Below are 17,883 nucleotides of genomic sequence, written 5' to 3'. Positions count from 1 at the left end.
ATTTAGTAGGATTACATACTTGGTTTATCAAAATTGGATAAAATTTGGATGTGATAGAGCAAAATGCAAATTTTTGGATTCTGATGACGTCATAAAGTTAAAAAAATTTTCATAAAACCCGCCAAAAAAAACTTTTTCGGGGCAAATTTTTGTGCAACTGTTTTTAATTTTTATTTTTGATAACATTAAGAACCCATTCACCATGGTCGCAAAGTGTATACTTCAAAAAATTTGGAATCAATATAGAGCGACTGACCTGTATACGATACACGTCTGCAGTAATACATGCTGTGTATGTACTAATATTTATATACAATGGAATCTCCAACCGGTGCGGTGTGTAAATCAATACATACGATGATACCTCCCACATCTAAATGCCTTTGTAATTGGACAATTCTATTGATATTTGATTAATTGTTTTGGTTAATTACATCAGAACGTACACATAAGATCGAAATTTGGTTAAAAGTTTTTCCATTTGTCTTGATAAGCTTGATTTACTGGTATAATTTTCTACTATCAATTATAGAACACTCTGTATATGATAAGAATTTTTTTGTGAAATTTTAAAATAAGATTATCTATACATTTTTCTTTTAAATCATTTGTATTTTTGTAAACTAATCGTCTCCATAGAATTCGTAATAGAACAGTTTTGTGATGTAATTTCGATATCTCTGTCATTTATTACTTACTGATAAAATGCAGCGTGTGTAGTAGTAATTTATTGCAACAAATGGCAAGAAAAAATTTAAATTGAATTTATAAACAAGTTTTAGTATGGATGGTATGCTAACAATCGGATAAAAGTTTTATTACTACATCGATCCAAAACAATCAATATACATCAATTTGTACACATTATATCAGATATGCTCCATTATTTATCTAGCAGCAAGTGTATTAGTGCTGGGTTAAACACTTCTGATATTCATTGCGTTTACAAAATTTGCAAAATGTGCATTGCTGCTGCTATTTTAAAAAATTACATTATTTAACTGTAAAAATAAGTTACGCCTATAAATTTGATGAATAAAATTTTTATGAGAAGGACCGCACATAAGGGGGCGCCAAAGTGATTTACGAAGACTGAAAAAATACGTCGCATTGATTTTCACATTTCGTAGGACGTTCGGAAAATTTCATTGCCTAGAGGTCTCGACATGGGATAATCCTGCATTGAGCACTGTAAGCTTGTGAAAGTTGGATCTCGATAAAATTAGTTCACAATGCTAGATTTTGTAAATCTTTACATCGTGATCAAAACGCCCAATGCGCACGACGGTCTAAATCCAAAGGTTTTTGAGTTATGGGCGTTTCTAAAGGAATATGTGTTTTCAAAAATAGAAAAATTTTTTATACACTGATTATTTATATTCCAATGTCCATAACTAGAATAACTGGAAACGTTTGCATTCGTTGCATCATCTCCATTATGGTTTGGATCCGTATGCTAAAAACTACAAAATCTCGTAATATGCGCAAAATTGACCGAGAGCCAATCCCCATAAGATTTGTGCGGAATTCTTTGTCTGAACACTCTTTAAGTTAAAAGTTTTCTTTGGCATTTTTATTCTACGAGTGCAGTTCAGAAAATGACTAACTTCAGTAAATTCATTCATGAATCATACAGCAACTTAGTCCGACACTAATATTATGTTATAGCTTATTATTATTATTATTTCACGTCTAGTTGAAAATAAATTGATTTGAAATAGGTAGTTGAAATAAATAAATTTATGAATGTCACTAAAATGAATTGAAATATATTTATAATTATTAGTTAAATAGAAATAGAATACATAAATCAAATAATACTTCTTATTTATACTTCAAGACATTCAATATTATTAGATCATAAGATGATGACGTTATTTTATTGCTTCTATCTCAAAACGGGATTAGAAGTATATATATGCTTTAACTAGAGCTTCCGCTTGACTAACATATCCAAAAATTTGTTCCTTCATTTTTGAAACAGTTGCGATTATACCTGTTTCGTCTTATTTTTGAATGAATTACAAAATAAAATTAACATTGTAGTGCTCTTGGTATATAGAACGAATATCATCTGACCGCTGGCTTTTTGGATACAGTTTTGAAACTTTGCACATATATATTCTTTGGAACTATAAAACGAAATTTTACCCGATGTAATAAAATTTTATCCGATGTTCTTTTTTTAAATATCTCCCAAACAACATTAACAATAGAAATTAAACACAAATTGACGAGCGAAACATTATTTCCGTACATGATGATTATCGCAGGTCGAATAAAACTACCTGATATTTCGACCATGGAGAGTCGAATAAAATCAGCCACTTCTCGATTCGTGTTTAGCTACATTGTTCTGTTTTTCACAATGGGACCTTTAGGCCAAGCTAAGGCTTCAATCCAGTAGGGAATTGTTTTATCGACTCACCATTGTCGAAATAAAAACTTAATGTCATGTCTCGCATCAAATAAGTCCATGCTTGGAATGAAAGATGTTAGATTGTGTATCCATTTCCGTCGAACAAAATTGGGTCACATCGATTGATATTTCATTTGATAGTTTCTGAAAACATTTATGGTCAGAGGTAGTAGGCATAAGAATAACAGATGTTAAAACCGTTGAAATAAGTACCGCTTGAAGTAAGAAAGTATATGTAGTAAGGCCCTGAAAAAATAGTAGCCAAAAGTCTCAGAAAGAACAAGTAAAATTAAGAAAAGTTGAAAACGAAAATTGTTTGATATATTATCAAAGAATTCACTCTCAAAGGATCGGAAAGACATAGGAGTAAGAAGTGGTACTTCTGGTCTTCACACAAATCTAATGGAGAATGAATCCCCATCAAATTTGCTAAAATTCCGTGACTTTGTAGATAATGCCAATACTAAGGGTAAGAGTAAGGGTAGCGTAGTTCCATTTACCATCACTTTAGTAAACGATGAAATAAATTTCAGTGCTCCTCCGAGGCAGAATCAAAAAAACAAGGTACTTAAATCTGCCACTATCTTACGTTCTATATACAGCACAATATAATGTACTATGTAATATGATTTCATTATGCAATCATAGCATTACCAAGGACAGCATTACAAACCAAGAGAAGACAAATACCACCATATATTAAAACAAATAAGAATTTACATTTATAATATGAATGCAAGTTTTGTTGTGCGTATTTATTTTATTTTATATTTTGCTATTATTTTAATATACACTTGCTTATAACTTCTCAGTATTTACATGATATTTGTGGCAAATATATTGTCAAAGTTTCCTTGTTATAATCACTCTAATAGAATATTGCACAAATTTGAGGAGCCTTATCCGATTATTAATAAATAAATGACTTCCAAAATTGCGGGGTAAGAGCATTATTAACGTACACAATGCGAAATTTGCACAATTTGGCGTAGAGAAAGGATGATGTGTCAACTAGGCTTCGTCTGAACTGCTGTAGAAGATAGCCGTGTATATCGCTATCATGCGTATACACCAAAATTTATAAACGCCTTTCTTTCTATTATTTAATAGTCGCTATTATTTTTCAAATTAATCGCAATTATTTCAAACTCTCACAAGTGAGTTGTTGAAGTTTAGTGTATACAACCTTATCGTAGTGTGTGATAACTTATTGCTTCTTGGCGAAATTTAGCTAACATCAATGTGTATTGTCCGTTTTTATCAGTATAATATCTGATATGCCTCATATTGTGAGATCCGATAGTTATACTGTTTCCTTGGAACATGGTGGAATGTTAGGAGCTTCATGCTCTTCAGCCTCGAGTTGGCCCAATATTGCAATATCATTGGGAGTATCCTTATTAAAATAATCAAAAATGTTGCGGTGGTAGGACCTCCGTTAGGAACGAAGAAAAAATTTAATGCTGAAACAAAGCAAAAAATCAATATCCTTGCACTCTCAGGAAAATAAAAAGAGTAACAAAAGAAGACTTAATCATTAGGTATTTCGAAAATTAAGCCACAAATCGAAAAATTCTTTTCGGGAAATTCATGAAGCTATAACAAAATTCATCATCAAAGTTGAAAATTTGATTAAAAAATTCCAATAACATTAAGAGGAAGACTAAGTCATTGTAGTAATACGGCTTGAAAATTGACTTAACATTTGCATACACTGGTGGTTTAGCTGCTTTCTCATATACACTTATTTCTTTTTATCATATTTACTTTTAAATAAACACATTAAAAGACTTTACTTGCGTTTTATTTATTATCATTTATTTGTATTAGGTCTAACTCATAATAATAATAATAATATTATTTTAAAGTTTGTTTTTAATATTTATTACGTGATGTGAAACAATAAAATTTTGTTACCTACGTTCTAATATAAAGATTAAGATACACTAAACTTAAAGTGTTTATTTTCAAGAGTGAGAAACATTTATATCTAGTAATGACAATAAAGTATGTATTTTAGTTGCTGGAGCATATACTAATTAATTATATGTTCGCCTAAAGTGTTAGCTTTTTTATATTTAGAAATATTATTTATAGAGTATTGCTTATAGTCTATATAAAATATTTCACGGCCACCTTTTCTGATATACTCAATGAATAATTGCGACTATTATACATTTAAAAAAATAGAAAACCATAAATATATTTTACCTGTGTAAACCAATCCTTACCATTATTTCGAGTGTTATAGAAAGGGGATAAGTGAGAGCAGTCCTCATCAATCTTTACTTTTAAACCCAGCGAAGTGGGTGGGTATCACTCTAGTATATAGCACTCGAAATAATGGTAAGGATTGGTTTACACAGGTAAAATATATGTATGGTTTTCTATTTTTTTAAATGTATAATAGTCGCAATTATTCATTCAGTATATCAGAAAAGATGGCCGCAATTTAAACGGTTTGTTTAAACGTAGAAAGACCTTCTCCTCATGTGTTCGAGATATAATTTTTTGACAATCTTAATTTTCAGATAGAATTATGACATCCCCAAACCTTAACATAACGGAACAGTTTATGTATAAACAATTGATTAATCGATAATCGAACATTTTTTATAATTTTAAATACAATTTTCTGCAATACCTACATTCTGAAAATATACCCCGGGCTGCAAGAAGTTATATAAATAATATTGAATACAGAATACCGTTTCAGAACAGCTGATAAATGACTTTATTACAAACACATCTAGATACTATATGAAATAACTTTAGTAATATTATTGATCAAATGCAAAAACCAGCTTGGTTTATACGAAACCAAAATAGATACTACGTTGTCACAGTTTTTGCGATAAATATTGCCAACTTCAATTAAACAACAGAGCGTATTATATATATGATGTTTGTATAATAAACCTTGAGTCCATAACGAAGCGCAATGTCTGTTCTTTTTGCCTGCCATTCGAAGGACTGATAAAGATAAGTTTGGTTAATAAAGTGGTTTTAATAACGGCTCTAGTTGCAATTTGTGGAAATCGAGTTTTTCAATGCACGTGTTTTTGAACGACCTTTTTTGCCTAACGTATCTAGAATGGTCCAAGATCTTATAGCAGAATTTCATCAACTGGTAACATTAAAATAATGATAATTTTTCAATAAATACATAGTATAAAACAAAATCGCTTCCGTCTGCCTGCCCCTATAACCTATGTATGCTTTGATCTTTAAAACTACGAAATGGATTTTGATGCGGTTCTTTCTAATAGATAGAGTGATTCAAGAGAATGGTTTTTTATATATAATGCATAATATATAGTGGGGTAAGGAGTTGAAAGGGATATGCATCAAAAACTTAAAAAGTTGTGCATCGATTAAGCTCAAATATTGACAAGATATACAACCAGCTTCAAGGAATGTTTTTATTTATTTTTAACCTCAGTGGGTTGAAAGGGGGTTGAGGGAGGGGGGAGAAAGTGGAGATTAATAATCGAAGATTTTCAAATATACCCAAGTGGGGTATCAATTAAAAGAGCATGCTGAAGCTAGAACAGGACGCTTTCTCGGATATAAATGCATAGAGAATTTGTCATTATTTTTACGTTATCTACCACTTGACAAAAAGATATATAGAAATTTCATTTCACTATGGGCTCACGGGTTATAAGTTATTAATATAATATATGCTCATATCAACAAGTTCATGTCATATCTTTTAGTAATCTGACAGTTGATTACTGTGTAGTGACAACTGTGACAAAATTACACACGTAAATTTTAATAAAGTTTTATTAAGATGATCAAATTTACAGGCACGGAAAAGAAGTCCAAGGTGCTTAAATTTTTCACAAGAGTATTTTTTTCAATCGTGTAGTTTATTCTTCATATTGTCAGTGACCTCAATTGACCAAAAACTTAATGGTCAATCTTTACTTAAATTTTCAAGAACAAGGTTAAAAACTGTATTTAAATTTCGTGTGTTCCTTTAAAAGTTTATGATTTTTTTTTAGTTTTCAATTGAGAGAAGTTTAATTTTGTAGAATCACGGCTTCACCTTTTATTTGAACTGTAGGAAAAATTAAAATAAGTGAATAGTTCTCTCTAACCAGTTTAAAATTAATATTACAAAACTGTTAATTATTGTTGCAGATAAAAAATTGTTAAAAAAACCCTGTTCATGCAGTTTATTGATTTTTCAATAATTATGCAAAAATAGTTTTTGTGGTAATTAGCGTATTGCATGTAACAAAATACGCTAATTGTTTTAATTACTACTTATGGTAAAATTTTTTTTATTAAAAAATTTAATTAATTCACTAATATCTTATGATTATTATTAATTTTAGTATAATATCCATAGATATTTTTTTTAATGAATATTGCGTTAAATTGTCTCATAACGCCAGCCAGATTAATCATAATAGCCAGCTAAATATTAGTTCTTTTTTGATATTACTTTATAAGTTAATAAAAATTCAAGATTTTTCAAAAATATACTTTTATAAATGATAAATAATTAGTTATACTCTTATATTTTCGTAGAGATAATACCATAAAGTTGTATAGACATAAGAAACGAAATAATTCAAATCTTGGCCGCAGTGAGACAGGTAGAAAGATACTGACGAGAGACGAAAGCAGCTATACATACCTACTCTATCTGTCTCTTTCTACTGCGATAAACCGTTTTGGTGGCGACTTTACAATTCCATGGTATGATCTCTAAAATAATTTATTGATTTCACCCAAAATTAAAAACTTTTATGTCGTGAGAGATGCAAAAAAATTTTTAAGAAAAAAAATTTTGTTTTACAAAGGCTAACAACTTTTGCTTAATTATATAAATCGATAGAAATAATCCAGTGAAATCTATTTTTTCTTTTTGCATGCAGTATGTCTAGCCAAAAGACAATTAAAAGAGAAATTGAAAATAAGGTTGCAGTTTGTGGGTCACGTGATAAGAAGACAGTCTGTAGAGTAGAACATATAATTTTAAGTGTTAAAATCTTAAGGGGAAAAGCAATAAATTACCTAACATACCTGCCTTTTCTGAAACTTGTTGAGCTTTTTCACATGGCATACGATTGCGAAAATTGGAAATTTTTAATCAACAACATCTGTTGAAGAGACCAAGCACACAAAATGATGATGTAGTATATGTTGAAAATCATGTATAAAGCGAAGATCATTTTCATTATGTAATGGCTAAGAATTACTATGATGAATACGATATTTTTCGTGTCTTATGATGATTATAATGAATACGGGGTGTGTCATAATTTGCACAGGAACTGAATTGTTTTAAGCTAATTTAAAACATTATTTCAATTTTGTTATAATATTTTTTGTCATTTAAATTTTCTAGGAGTACCTACATTTATGGTAAAATCGAATAAGCACCTACCCGGATTTTTTTTGTGAATCCGGGTCTGCCTTGCTTGTTTGGATGAAAGATTCTATACCACAAAATCAACGATTAATAAAATTAAGTACTTTTATTAAAATATTAATATTAATACGATGAAAAGAAAGCAATTTATTTTTAATAAAATTTAATTGTATAATTTGATTAAATAAAAAACAGCTCTTAGTAATTCAAAGAATATAAAGTATATAAAATAATTGATAATATAAAGAGATTACAAATTTGTATCAATTACATACAGTTTATCATATTTCATAAGAACGAACCGGTTGGGTAGCGTGTGGCGCCTCAAATAATCACGTATGCGTATGTATTATAGCACTTCATATATATATTAAATAAAATAATAAATGTATAATAACTTTTTAAAAATAAATAATATTCTATAATTATTAGTTGTATGAAGACAGTATAACTTATAATTATTATCTACTTAGTTATTGGATTTATTTTCGTAAATGAAACACAAAATTTGTCCTTCAATTATAATGCAAAATCATATTCATTTTCGTCATATTTGAAATTCAATAAGTCAAAAACAAAGCAGTTGAATAGACTCATGCAACCTCTGTATACACAGAGGTGTGAAGGTCGAGTATAAAGCAGGCAACTAATGATAAAAGAAATTTTATAATAAATTAAGATAACACGATGTAATATTTTATTCATCAAATTTAATGTCTATTAAAAATGAATAAAAGTCATACTAAACATTTATAAAAACTGAGTTGATCAAAATTTAAATCTCGAATTCAATTATTAGCTACTTTATTTGAAGGCAGTTAATTATTATATCATTAATAAATGCGTTATATATAAACTAAGGAATTTTAAAAAATTCAAATTTGTGCGTACAACACTTCCCAATGTTGCCGATTAACAACCGAGACAGAAACTAAGAAGAAAACGAATTAAAAAATTAGTTTTTCAATTGTAAAGAATGAAAATGCAACTGCGCTCTCTTTTCATTTTAAGAAGAAAGATTGTTTCTTTTACCTTTAATAGAAAAATCGAGGACAGTATTATCAACCGCGTTCAGTACTCAGTCATAAAAATTTACTAAGAAAATGTCGAAATATTCTTTTGCGACTAGGTTTCGAAGAATTATTCGAGATTGGTTTAGTTCTATAAAATAATATGAACAATAACGCAGGAAGTTCTTCAAAAACTCAGATTCGATCAAACGTAATCCGCAAAGCTATTCATAATAATTTTATGTATAAGAAAAGCGAATATTGGCTTATCTAATCATTATATACTCCCGCAAAACGTCCCAAAAACGAAAATATTTTGAAGATCGGTTGCTTGTACACTTGTACATGGTGGTAATCATACAGATGCAATTATGCTTGCAAAAAATCATAAATGTAATTATATATTTTATGAGTTTCAGTGGTGTAATAATACACGAAATATTTACACGTTTCATGTATATATATATATAGATACAAAAAAATTATTATGTTTTTTCGACCATTTTATTATAATAATTTCAAAGTTTATTAGCACTTAGCCTGCCTAAAGGTATGTAGTTTGTTGGCTACGCTCAAGCGACAACTAACGTAAAAGTAATAATAAGTCTGGCCTTAAAAAAGAACGTTAATTTGTTTTATTCTTAAGTGTTGAAAGATATATTTTACCGTTATCTTTTATAACACTTATATCTTTCGCCTATTTAATGAATGATTTAGAAAATAAAAACAATTTTTCTTTGAATGCAATTAATATAGGTGTATAAGTAATTTTTAACACCGTTGGTTGTACAATATTGGAATTGGTTGATAATAATTAGATACCACAACAGTTACCATTACGGACTGCCTGTGATTTAAGAACCTGTTTAGATAAAATTTTATTACCATAATATTTTCCTGAAGAATTAAGACGAACTGAGTCCTAATATTTAAGATTAAGAAATATTTATCTTCTACAGTTCCAGTAAGAGCAACTGCAAAAAACTACAACTGAAATATAAACAGATTTACATGTACAAGTGAGGAACACTATCCATTTTGGATTTCTAGCAATAGATGTTTTAATTTTCTTGCGCTTCAAATCAACACTGTTAATAAATTATTCCAAAACCTGAAATATTTTTAATTTTCTTTTAACTTTGCTCATGTCATTAGAAGTAACAAAATACTTATAAATCTATCTAATGCAGAAGTTTTAATCAAAACTTCATTTAAATAAATCACCTTATTTTGGATTAAAACTATCTCCTATCTCGTTAGCTATTAGCTATCTCTACTTATCAAATTTTTTACCTAGAATAATAGAATATTATTCGAAAATCTTTTTTTCTGTACAAGGTTTATAATATCAAAGGGGATAAATGTATTATTTAATAATATATATAACAAAACTACTGTTTGTGGCTTCAAAGCTCCCAGAATGATGTTTTAAATGTGAGTTTTCCTATTTAAAAGAGGGTTTAACCGACATAACAGCTTTAGAGGATGGAAAACTTTGCAATTTTATATCGGAGACCTTAAGATATATTCGTTTCTTACTTTTCCACTAAGGTTAGGTAAGGTTACGTTAGAGTGACTGTTCTGGGTTTGGGTCGCATTTAGACTATAGAGTTCGTTGGATACAGAGAAGAGGAATGGTCCATCCTAGGCCATACTACTTCATGAACCATTTGCAGCTGTTTAAGAACTGCTACAATTCGTTGACGTCAACGGACCTCAGGTCGGAGAGCTGTCAGGCAAGAGTTGGTAAACGACAGAGAAGATAAAACATCCGTTCCTCCTTTATTTAAGATTTCCCTGTCTTATAATCGCATACATTAGCAGCTTGTAGTTCGCAAACGCAATTCCCGGATGCCTATTGATTCTTTGTCCGATAGCCTTGTGACATTTCTAGCAATCTGGTCGACTTCACAAGTTCTTGAAACGTGACAATGTTTTTTTCATCATAGTAATGTACAAATTTTAAACAAATTTTTAAAATTTTTATTTTTATAATAATAGACTTCAAAGTTACAACATTTTAAATTGTTATTTCATATAATTAGAATATATTTCATTAATTATAAAAATTCGATTCGTAATGCCAATAAATAAATCTATCGTGAGTTAAAATTATTATCATGAATAAAATATAAATAACACTTTCTTTTGACATTTTTCATCTTCTCAAATAAATAAAAATAAAGATAATACATACTAAACTTATAGGTACTATTAATTACGATTTACATTGAACAAGAGATCATCTCACATTTTATCGCCTGCTTGTAGCTATTTATTTTAATTTGTAATTTTTGTTTTCTACAAGGTGTGTCATGCGGGGAATAATGTTTAGAAATAAATATTAAATCTAAATAAAATAGAATTGCAGTTCAGAAGAACTTGGGCTAAACAAACAAATTTGTTCACAATAGTCCAAGAGCCCACCGTAAAATAGCTAGCCGATAAGCAGACTGGATGAAATATATTTTTTCCTATATAATTAACTGTAGGCATTACAGAAATCATTTAGTGCCAGGCGTGGCGCGGTTATTTTTATCTTCAAAATTTTTGAAAATGGAATTTTCTTATGTACTAACTATACCTACAGCCTAACACCTTCAAATTAATGGCAAACTCTTCTATTTATCATTATGAAAAAAGATTTTATCAAGTGCCTCGGTTTACCAGGTATTTACGAGTTGGCACGGATCGTTCAATTATCTTTTCCGCGCGTACTAACTATACCTACTCGTTAACACCTTCCAATTAACGCCAAATTATTCCTTAAATATTAATATAGTAAAAAAAAATCAAGTGCCAGGTATATATAAGGATTTAATGCCTGGCACGACACTTTATATTTCGTTATTCCCTATGCTATTATATATAAAACCTATTGGATTTATTTTATCATAATAATCTTATTAATCACTTTCATTCATTCTGAGGTACAGAATTCTGTTCAGCACAATACAAATCACATCTTTACACTCCAATTATATGATATTAATATAATTACCTTTTTTTGTAACTGCTTCAGCTCTGTAAAATCACCTTCCCAGAGCTCTACGTTTGCTGAGATCTATAGTTTTACGAGAAATAACAAATACAACATATTTTTATAATAATATTTTTTTATTTATTGAAAATTTGTTGAAATTATGATTTAATTACAATACTAATAGAGAACACCTACATTACATTATATCTTATACATTACTATGCATTCTTTACACTCTTTACATTTATTCATCGTGATCGCTTACATCGTTGTCATCATCGTCATCATCATCATTTTCCTCATCAACATTATTCAGATCATCATCATAATTAATATTTTCATAGTGGTTAGCATCATCATCGTCATTCTCGTCAAAATTACAATTATCGATATCAATCTGAAATTCTTCATTTTCAACTTCATCTAACTCCACCAAAACAATGTCCTCAACTGTTAGAGGTGTTGGATCACCTTCAAACCAAAGAGGTTCGAATGTATTATCATTTATAATCCAACCACATTGTTCTGGTGATAATCGGATGCAGTTAGACTCAGTCGCGTTTTGCCACATAGAAGTGACATAAATGGTTCGCAAAATTTTTTGCTGCAGTGATCTCCAACATGGTGGGAGTTGTGATGAATCAAATTTTTTTACATTTTTCATAAAATATTCTGCAACAGATGTTGATGTAAATCTGTTTTGGAATAACAATAATCTAGTAATCTATAATAATCTCATATTATAATCTTCTTTATATTTAGCTTTGAGGACAACAAATTTTCCGTAACAAGCGGAGTGATAAGCAGCATTTTCCATCGTCGCAGGAAAATCAAGATCACAATATTTATGATTTTTAAGTTTTCGAAACATAAACATACGTCTAGCTTTCTCAAAATGTGCCTCATCAAAGGGTATCAAATTATCACCACTTCCACACAAAAAACACTTCGTCATGTTTGTTAATTTGAATTATTTTTTCACAAAGAAATTACAAAAATACTCCAAAAATAGCACGTGCTCGAAAAATATGCGTGTGTACTGTTGCAGGGCTAGCCTTCAAACTGACACGTAGGACGCTAGCATCGGTCCCAAACGGCATCTCTATCTATCTTTATTCAATATTATGAGATCTCTCTCATCTACATAGATGAAGCATAGACCCATCTATGACAATGAGCAACAGGAGGTCCCAAAAATTACTTGAATGCAGCGTACCTGGGAAAAGGAGCGTTCCAGGTGTTTAGCAGAACCATAGTCGTAGCATTCACATATTCATTCCATTCAGTAATGTACAAATGGCATTTTAAATCTAAATGACAAATATATAAAATGATTTCATACTTTAAAATTAACAAAATTTTACTTCAGAATGAATGAAAGTGATTAATAAGATTATTATGATAAAATAAATCCAATAGGTTTTATATATAATAGCATAGGGAATAACAAAATATAAAGTGTCGTGCCAGGCATTAAATCCTTATATATACCTGGCACTTGATTTTTTTTTACTATATTAATATTTAAGGAATAATTTGGCGTTAATTGGAAGGTGTTAACGAGTAGGTATAGTTAGTACGCGCGGAAAAGATAATTGAACGATCCGTGCCAACTCGTAAATACCTGGTAAACCGAGGCACTTGATAAAATCTTTTTTCATAATGATAAATAGAAGAGTTTGCCATTAATTTGAAGGTGTTAGGCTGTAGGTATAGTTAGTACATAAGAAAATTCCATTTTCAAAAATTTTGAAGATAAAAATAACCGCGCCACGCCTGGCACTAAATGATTTCTGTAATGCCTACAGTTAATTATATAGGAAAAAATATATTTCATCCAGTCTGCTTATCGGCTAGCTATTTTACGGTGGGCTCTTGCTCTAACAAGTGAAATTTACAAAATTAAAAAAAACCCCGATAAATGCCATTTATTCTTTGTAAACCCATTTTTGGAAACTTTGCTTTAAAATGTTCTCAATCGAGTCGTTTCGACCGTTTAAGGGCTACGATGCCACTGAGAAACACACAGACGCACAAATAAACACTTTAAACTTATAACACTCCTTAAATCAATATCAAAGTGATGGCCAAGCACATCAGATGAGATGAAAAGGATACTTAGAGAGCTATCATTTTTTGGGACAAATTTTTGGAAATATTTTTATTGAAATTGAAATATTTGAGTTGACTTTGTTCTTTTGAATTATTGTTTTAAATTATCTAATTATTTTACCATTTCACTTTTCGAAATGAATTGAAGCAAGCTTATTTGACCATTCATCAATACTTTTAAGTGTTACAAAAGTTTTAATAAAAGTAATAAACGGACAATTTTGACAAAAATTTTATGAAGTACACAATTTAAATTTTATAAGGATATTATCTGAAAAAAAAAAAAAACAGAAAAACAAACACTACTTGATAACAGATATCCAACATCGTTACCCCGATTATGTTATATCGATAAAATGATTTCCGATGGTTTTATTTATTGCGTACAATTACACGATTAATTGCGTCAATATTCCACAAAAATTCGTAGAATTTCATAATACACACAGATGTTTTATTTGTACTAGGTACTTGAAAAAAAAATTGAATCATGACCCTTTTTCTCGTGAAATTTCATCGTTATGTAAACTTAGGTACATTATATTACGGTAACAATTATAATCAGTGTATTTATCATTATTTTTCTTATCTTTATTCTTGTATAAATAATAAAAAAATAGGCTTGGTACCATTAATAAAAATTGTTATTTTACCATGTATCTAAAAATTGAGAGAAAATAGTTCTTTTACAGATGCTTCAATTTTATAGATTATTTTTAAAGTGATTTAGATACATTTAGAAATTAGATATATATATCGTATCCAAATTTTTATCATTTATATATTGAAAATAATGTGTAGATTCAAGATGATTTCAATTCATTTCCGCACCAACCGTAAATTTTGCTTCCAAAAACTAGGGGAGTAGGTTTTTTGAGTAGGCTTCATCGCAAAACATTGGCAGGAGGTGGTAATGGACCCATCTGTCATCTTGTATCGCCCATTTACTTTCAATCGGAAGAGAGATAGGGACCCTAAAGTTTTTTCAACTCAGGAGTCAAAGTCACATATAAGGCTGTCGCCACCTATCTATATTTCGAAATGCAGCCATGTCAAAAATCCTGTTGATTTCTTTACACGTATATTGAGACAACTGGTAGTTCAGTTGGTTAAGGTAAGCTCAGCGGTATGCCTAGGGTAGCAGGTTCAATTTCCACCGTCACAACAACAACTAATTTAATTAATAGTTGTGATTGGCTGGTGTAGTGCATGGTATATGCATGAAGGAGGTGCACTCAGCCTTTGAAAATAATTGAGTAGCTGATAAATGAAATTATCAGCGGAAAAGGTGGTAAAACACATACGGTATCACAATGGGCTTTATAGTCTAAGCGTGTTCTTCGTGGACAGCCAATATAACCTAACCTAACCTAACCTAACCTATATTGAGACAAAATAATTTTTAAACCTTCATATTAGAATTACCATAAATACTCTACTTTTAAAATAATCTTCAGTGATCAATAATTTAAGGCAATGGATATTTAGTGCACTGGACGATTTTAATAATATATATACAGGGATATATGAAATTTTTCAATACATTCTCTTACAATTCACTATCACAAATACAAATATATATGAATTAGAAAATTAATCACAAATACGGATATATATATCTCTCTTCAGCCTGGTTGAGTTATACGGTATCAAGCCTTGGTGCAAATCGGCAGATAGGACCATATCTTTGACTGGTAATAGAATCTTGATGAAACTATCTGGCATGGATTTTTTTAAATATTTCCCAGGCCAATATAAATACCTCACGGAATAATATTCTGTGTATTTTTACATTTTCTGCGAAAATAAGAGTGGGTCCAGATTTTAAAAGCATTGATTAATAAACTACATACCTACCTAAGTCAAATATTTGTGAAACACTCTGTATAATATACATATTGTACAATATAATGTATGTGTTCTTTATTTAATGAAAAATATTTGCAAAATGAATTGTTTTATTTGTTATATATATTAACACATGCGCTCTCAGGTAACATAATAATAATACATTGAATTTGCACTTATGATTCTTACAAATGAATAGAAATATTTATTGAATAAAAAAACAATAAACGCCTTTCAACCCTTTTTTTTCAAAGTCAACATACAATTCGAAGATATATTTTTATATTTTGAACAAACAATGTTGCCGATTATTGTTCAATAAAGATTTGTGGCGACCTAGAATTAGATATAAATAAAAAGTAAGCAGGTAATAATCATATTTAGTGCAGGCTTTGGATGGGGTTGATTGTGCAACACATGAGTATCGCATTTTGTCAATTGATTCTTGGTCAGAGAAGCTTATAGATTAATATTCTGTATCTTGCCAGAAACCCCATTGGTCCAATTTTTGCATACCCATCCCCCTCCACAGAAACAGTTAAATGACATTTTTTTGAATCAAGTAAAAGTTACTCTAGGTTCTATGAGTCATTTAACGTCAAAAAGACTCTTTGTGATTTTTTCGTAAACTTCTTCGTTTTCGAGATATTAACAGTTTAATGTTTTGAAAAACTACAAAAAAGCTATTTTAAAAGCTGGAAAACGGGGCTTACAATTACATTTTTGAGCTTATCAAAATTCCAAAATAATGTTTGAACATCCTTTAATAAGTTCTAAAGGTCCTTAAAACATGAAATATTACCTATGAAAAATTATTATTTTTGAATGATTCTTATGGTAAATTTGAGAAAAAAAAAATGTTCGAGTGCACCTTTTAAATGTAACCTTTAGGTACAAACTGGCACCACTGGTTACAATCGAATCTTACTTCCAGTTATACGTGCAAGTATAATATTAGCATGAATACCAAACAAAATAAATAAAAATATTACGAACTAACTTCGAACGAATCGAACGTTTGTATAATATTTACATAAAGGTTATTTTTATTTATATAATAAATACATACAATTCATTATAATAACTCACACAGAGATGGCCATTTATAATTGTTTATAATTACATTTACACAAGGTGCCTTTAAGGTGAAAATATACCGCCATGTCTACATTTGTGTACTGTTAGGCCGTCCGTATGATGATGACAAATCAGTGTGGCCCATTCACTCGTTTCTATTTTTTCAACTTCGATTTGCTTACAAAATCAATTTTCTAAGTTAAAATCAAGGTTTGGAAAGTGGTAGGCAAAATTGTAAGTGAATAGAGGGTTGAAATAAAGACCTGATTTTAGAAAGTATGCAAGAGTATATCGTGTATCTCCCTTAAATATTGGTAGTTGCAGTTTAGAGAATAGGCAAGTTGGATAAGGAACCTGAAAAAAATTTTAGTTTCTAAATGTTATTCACGTAGTTTACTCCTAAATTTCTCATTTTTTCTCTGACAGTAGCCGCAGGAAGAAAATGAGGTACTCTAATCTACCACTATCTTACAGTCCAGAACAGTCTAGATATGTCTTCTGTGTAATAAAGACATTAATTTGTTTGTTGAATATAAAATGTTTGGGATATATGGGACAAGCGCAAATGATATATGTAAATCAGATATAGAGAACAAAGAAAATCTTCAAAAGATTCTATTTCTGACTACTGCTTACGTCTTTGTTATTTCGAGTGTAGATATTTACTTTTTTCGATATTAAATAACCCTTCATACACACTCTCGCTGAGTATACTCACCAATGTTAGCCGAAGTAAATCACTCAATACTACATTCTTGACTTACGTCGCAAGTATCTTATTGCTATGACTGACATCGAAATGGCAAATACTTCTTCGGTAGCCCTCTGTCCGTATGACTATTATACCCTCGACATTATCGCAAATTAGTACAAAGTTGGGCAAAAAACGAGAATGTTAAGGTGATATTTGTGGTGTCTCTCCTGTCCTAGCCTGTGTATTTTGCTATTCAAGCCTTTAATATATTTTCAAAAAGAAGCCAGCAAAGAGGCGTCAAGTTTGAGTAGTTCAAGTATATTATTTTTTGTTAGCAGACTTAAACGTATA

At 29.9% G+C, this 17,883-nt stretch overlaps 1 protein-coding gene and 1 non-coding gene across 2 annotated transcripts in view; both read left to right on the top strand.

Moving 5' to 3' along the window:
* The window catches only part of LOC123294595 (E3 ubiquitin-protein ligase MYCBP2), a 205,373-nt gene that overhangs the window by 60,879 nt on the left and 126,611 nt on the right, over positions 1-17,883 (top strand). The window lies entirely within an intron of this gene.
* LOC123297031 lies at positions 3,629-3,824 on the top strand. The gene has a single exon (XR_006535216.1). It is a non-coding gene; the product is annotated as a U2 spliceosomal RNA (small nuclear RNA).

The sequence above is a fragment of the Chrysoperla carnea genome, chromosome 3 (genome assembly GCF_905475395.1).
Source record: "Chrysoperla carnea chromosome 3, inChrCarn1.1, whole genome shotgun sequence".
Lineage (NCBI taxonomy): Eukaryota > Metazoa > Arthropoda > Insecta > Neuroptera > Chrysopidae > Chrysoperla > Chrysoperla carnea.
The sequence above is the reverse complement of the archived record's forward strand: the minus strand, read 5'-3'. Positions and strand labels throughout refer to the sequence as shown.